This window comes from Jaculus jaculus, chromosome 4 (genome assembly GCF_020740685.1).
Source record: "Jaculus jaculus isolate mJacJac1 chromosome 4, mJacJac1.mat.Y.cur, whole genome shotgun sequence".
Taxonomy (NCBI): domain Eukaryota; kingdom Metazoa; phylum Chordata; class Mammalia; order Rodentia; family Dipodidae; genus Jaculus; species Jaculus jaculus.
This window is the reverse complement of record NC_059105.1, coordinates 87311495-87317179: the sequence shown is the minus strand read 5'-3', so window position 1 is coordinate 87317179 and position 5685 is coordinate 87311495. Positions and strand designations below refer to the sequence as shown.

General features: G+C 41.9%; 1 pseudogene; it reads right to left on the bottom strand.

Moving 5' to 3' along the window:
• Window positions 1–2119: 2119 nt before the first annotated feature.
• On the bottom strand, window positions 2120–4353 carry LOC101611938 (annotated as a pseudogene).
• Between the last annotated feature and the right edge of the window lie 1332 nt (window positions 4354–5685).

Sequence of the window (5685 nt, the reverse complement as noted above, 5' to 3'; positions counted from 1 at the left end):
AATGATTTTGCTTTCTGCTTTATTTTATTTTCTTAGGAATCCATTTCCCTCCACCCCCCACCCCGCATTATTGGATTTTCTGTCTTTCCCACAGTAATCTGGCTTTCTTTGTTAAATTTTAAATTTCTACTTGCCAGTCCACCCTACATGAGAGCTTTTCTTTTTTCCCTCCTGCAGCAGTTTTGGCAGGTGTTTCTCTTGGAGTTTCAGAAGTCTCAGTTCAGAGTGGTGTCTAGGCTTTCTTGAGATAGGGCACATCCGGTACTGGAAATCTTTGTTCTTTCTTTTAATTCATGTCCAACAGCTCTTTAGTTTAGTTCCTATTCAGAGGTAACTTTGTCCCAGTTCTCTTCAACATGGAATCTGCTATAGGCATCTACGAGAATTAGGTGGTATTGCATTTCTCTCCTGAAAGCCACTTTTTAGAATAGGATAGCAGAGACTTAAGCATATTTATAGGAATACAGATATTATGGTGAGTGAAAGAATATAAACAAATTTGCCTTCAAGCTCTGGAAACCAGGTAATGTTAGAAAAGAACATAAATTCTTTATGTGTATATTTGTTCTCTAACTAATTTCCTAAAAAATAGGTTGATGAATGTAATTTTGGTAAGAAAGTCTATTTAGCAGTAGTGACTGAGAAATTATGTGCTTATTCAAATGTTTTGTAGTTATTTTTAAGGCATGACTTATTTCATGGAAATTGAGGCACTCTAATAGTGTTGACATTGTTCCTGGTGTAACAAACAGTTGGCTATGGTGGGACTGGGGATAAAACAAAAAGGAGGATTGATCATGGTTATAAATTCATGTTTCTTAGTTGTGGCGAATTTATTTCTTCTTTTGGCATGATTTTTTTCCCAGTAGAAAAATTACTGTGATACTTTTGTTTCCTGAATCAAAAATTCATTTCCTTTGAACTTAAAAAGATTCTTCATGACCCTCCATTTTGTGACATTGTGATGTTCTAATCTAAATGCAATCTTCTAGAACACTACCATTAATCATTGGAAAGGCATTTTAGTCCCCTTGAATATAACATAATGCCTTTTCTATGAAGCCTAAGGTAGTAGTGTTCTTGTTGTGAACATTGAATTGTACCATAGGCCTATTTCCTTCCCTTCCTTCCTTCCTTCCTTCCTTCCTTCCTTCCTTCCTTCCTTCCTTCCTTCCTTCCGTTCTTCCTTCCTTCCTTCCCTTCTTCACTCTTCACTCTTACCCTTCCTCTCTCCTATATTCCCTCCTTTTAAATTTTTTTTAAAGGTTATACTTATTTATTTATTTATTTGAGACAGAGATGGGGGGAGAGAGAGAGAGAGAGAGAGAGGGTGAGGGAGAGAGAATGGGCACACCAGGGCCTCTAGCACATGAACTCCAGATACATGTGCCACCATGTGCATCTGGCTTACATGGGGATCTGGACAATTAAACCTGGGTCCTTAGGATTCATATGAATACACCTGAACAGCTAAGCCATCTCTCAAGTTCTATATTCCCTCCCTTTAAGATAAGTTTTTATGCATTCCAAGCTGGCAATGAATTTGTTAAGTAGCCAAGGATGACCTTAAACTTTTGTTATTTTTGCTTCTACCTACTGAGTACTAGAATTACAGGGATGTGCCACCACATCCAGGTTTATGCAGTTCTGGAAATTGAACCCAAGGCTCTATGCATATTAGCAAGCACTCTACCAATTGAGCTACATCTCCATCCATGTAGGGCCATCATTTTTTTGCCTGTATGTGTATGTGTGCATGTATGTGTGTTTGTATGCATGTGGGTGCACATGTGTGTACTGTGTGCATGTTTATGTGTGCAAATGCATGTGCAGACTAGAGGTCAACATCATCTGCTTTCCTTGATTCTCTTCACTTCACTTTTTTATTTTTGTAAAGAAAAGTAAAAAACCAAACTTTATTGTTGCTTTTTGCCATTTTGGTAGCATTTTAAACACAGGCCTTGATCTTCAGAATACCCTGGATTCAGTAGAAAAACCCTTTTTTAAATGAAGTTTTGTACAATAGAAACTTTTCAGCATTCAAAATGTAGACTGTAAGAAAACACATGCAAAACATGTAAACACTTAACTTTGAACAAAGCACCGAAGTACACAAATGCAGAATGAAAACAGCATTTCAACTCCACCAAAAGTAGTCATCATAAAAGGTGTAAAAGTCACCTAACTTCACTAGGCACTGTTCACTTTTTAAACAGGAGTCAATAAAAATATTGTCCACAAACAGCAGCCCAGCTCTATGGCAGGTTTCAGAAAATCTTCAACTCCATGCTTTAATAGCGATGAGGGGAATAAGATTGAGACCTGGAACGTGATCTGTATCCTCCACGACTGTAGTGAGGAGAAGGTGATCTGTAACCTGATTCCTGTCTTAAGCAGCTCTCCATCCTCCACCACCGCCTCCTCCTCCTCTGTATGATCTGCTATTGTAATCTTGATCATCATAGTCTCGATCGCATCCTCTATCATGATAATGCCAACGATGTGAGCTGCCACAGGTAGGTCTCCCCACGTAAATTTCAGGAGTTGAGGTATGTGGTCTCTTTGTTGTGGAGAAATCAACGCTAATTCTACGTCCATCAAGCTCCATTCCATCGGCACATTCTTTAGTTTCCTCCTCATCATCCACATTTTCAAAATATACAAAAGCAAATCCTCTTGAGCTTCCAGAATGATGGTCATATACAATAGACACGTCAGCAATGGGGCCACACTTCTCTTAGATCTCTTTCAACCCAAACACTCTAAGACAGCAGTTGGGGTCAGGATTTGCTCGATTCCCAAACGTGACGCCTTTGAGCAGACAAGGGAGAATGACTATGGCTAGGATGTCTGCAGTAATCTCCCGTGAGATCCGCTAAGGGACCGCCTGTGGGAGCGGGATCGAGATCATGACCTTGAATAATGCCTTCGAGAACTTCTTCTGGATCTAGACCTAGATTCAGATCTGGCTGTGGACTTTGATCTGGATTGCCTGGAGTCGTCCTGGGAGCGAGACCTTGCAGGGGTATGTCTTGCAGATGAGTCCCGCTCGCGAGGTTCGCTGTCGCCCACGACTCCGGCCGTCACTGTCACGGAAGAACCCAACTCCTGCGCGCCTTCTACAGAGGCTCCGCTCGGCCCACCGAGCCTGTCTACCTGCCGGCGGCCGGAGCCCACGCCTCACTTCACTTTTTGAGACCAGGCATATTAGTCAACTTCTCCCTGCCGAGACAAGAACCCTAACAAAGATCAATGTAAGGGAGGAAGGATTTACTTCAGTTCACAGGTCCAGGTTATAGTCTATCATAGCAGGGAGGGCAGGCTGCCAGGAGCTCGAGGCAGCCGTCACATTCAGCTCATCGAAGGAGCAGAGAGTCGATGGTTGATGCATGCTCAGCTCACTTTCTCCTTTTTAAGCCCACCCATCCCATGGAATGGTGCCCTCCATAGTTTGGGTGAGTCCTCCCATCTCAACACACGATCCAATCTAGAAAATCCCTCACAGAGCTGACCAGACATTTGTTTACATGGTGATTCTAAAACTGTCAACTTGACAACAAGAGATTTCTATCACATCAGGTATGTCATTCAACCTGGAGCTCACTGATACAGCTAGGCTAGCTAGCCGATGAGCCTCACTGATTTCCCATTCTCCTTCTCCCTAGTGCTTGATGATGCTTGGCATTTTTACATGGGTACTGGGGATCTGAACTCAGGTTCTTATGCTTGTTTACCAACTGAGCCATCTCCTCAGCTTTCTCGAGCCTGTTTATGACTTTTTAACTCTACATCTTAGGTTTGCTTCCATTTCAGAAGAGAGTATTCAAAACACTCACGAAAAGAGCTGAGAGTGGATAACTAGCTCCTCCTGGTTGATGGGCCCTGAACTTCCAACTGTCATTTCATTAGTACCATGAGACAGTAGAGAATTACACTGAGGTTTCCTGAAATTTTCTGCTTACTTTTCTAGTTTTCTATCCCCGTGCAATTTAAGGAGTGGCCAGTGCTGGGAAGGAGAAACCTAGGTCATGAGCTTGGACATTTCTTTGCTTCTCTTCTATCCATGATTTTGGAAAAACTGAATCATTTAGCCATCACAGTAGCTTCAAAGGACAGTGTTTTCCTTCTGTCTCTGTGAGAATCATTTATTGGCCTCTTCGACCTTATAAATTATCTTAATCTCTACCCTTTGCCTCTCCCTTCTTTTATGTTTAGACTTTTATTATTGTTATTATTATTATTATCATCAGCATATTTTGTATGGAGACATCATGTGTTCATACCCTGTGTTTCCTCATCTCTGCCCCCATCCCCCTGGGGACTCTTCTCAGTGAGCTTCCAGGTACTCCCCATTGGAGTTTTGGGATATTCATTGTGGGAGCAGCAGTCAGTTTTGGGGGTGGGCAGGGAATGCCTTTTGGCATGATGTCTCAACCTGTGACTTACAATATTTCTGCCCTCTCTTCTGCAAAATTTCATGAGTCATGGTGGGTGAGTGTTAAATCTACTTCAGTGATGAGCTGTTAGGAGCCTCTGGATCTCTGCTTTAGTAAGTGTTGAGTATCTTCCGGGTCTGTCTCCTTCACTCTGGTGCTGATTATCAGGTTCTCCATGGAAGCAGCACTTGCTCATTTCTGTAGTTCCTCTGTGGTTTCAGATGTGGCTTGGCTGAAGTGTGAGGGGTAATTAATCTCCTTGGGTCTCACTACCTTCTGAAAAAGAACAGATTCTCCAATGGACGGTGAAGTCAGCATAGCATATGTAGGATAAGCATTATTAACTTAGGGGGAATTTAATGTATGTAACCCCTCTTTTAGGCAAAGACTAGTGAGAGCTTAACACTGGAGAACATAATCTTTGTCTCCAAAGGATTTTGATCGGGTTCCCAATTTCAGATATGGATTCTCTTACACTGAGCAGATCTCTTAGCCAGACAGAAAGCTATTTGTTATCTGCCAAGGCTGCGTGCCACTATTGCACTGGCGTGTACATATTGTCAGGGTGTTTGCTTCTGAATAGCTTAGACCTCTGGTTGCTCAGACCATTGTTGGCCACTTTCTCTCAGTAGCTCATGTAGCACTTTCCAGCAGTAGATGGGATAACTCTCTGGGGAATGGCTCTCTTCCAGACTCTAGCTAGGTCTCTCCATGCTCTGTGTCAGTAGCATGTGGTGTCTTCAACAATAGGGTTTTACCTTTTAGTTCAGGTGGGTAATCAAGTGCTTTGTCTTGTTTTGGGGACCTTGTAGGTCTCTCTGATCAACAGCTCATTGTAGGTAGCAAGTGATTTCTGGTACTGGGAGTTACAGGGCAGAGGGGAAAAAAAAATAAGCTTAGGCTTTATCCCACCATGTCCAGGGCCTTTCTTTTCAGGTGCTCCCTCCTTACTCCTATTGATGGTTAGTTATATCTTTTAGTCTATTTCCAAGGATAAAGGTTTCTCTGGTACCAGTTCATTTTGGATTTAGTTTTGTATTTTTTCCACACACTGCCCCTAAAACTTTCAATCCCTATTGTATATTGTATATTGGTATATCAGCAACTCCAGCTGGTACAGATTAGGAACTGCAGAAAAATGAGACCATACAGCATTTGTCTTTTTGTGATTGTGTGAGTTCACTGGGTATGATCTGTTCAAAGTCTGTCCATTTTTCTACAAATTTCACATTATTGATTTCCTTACTGC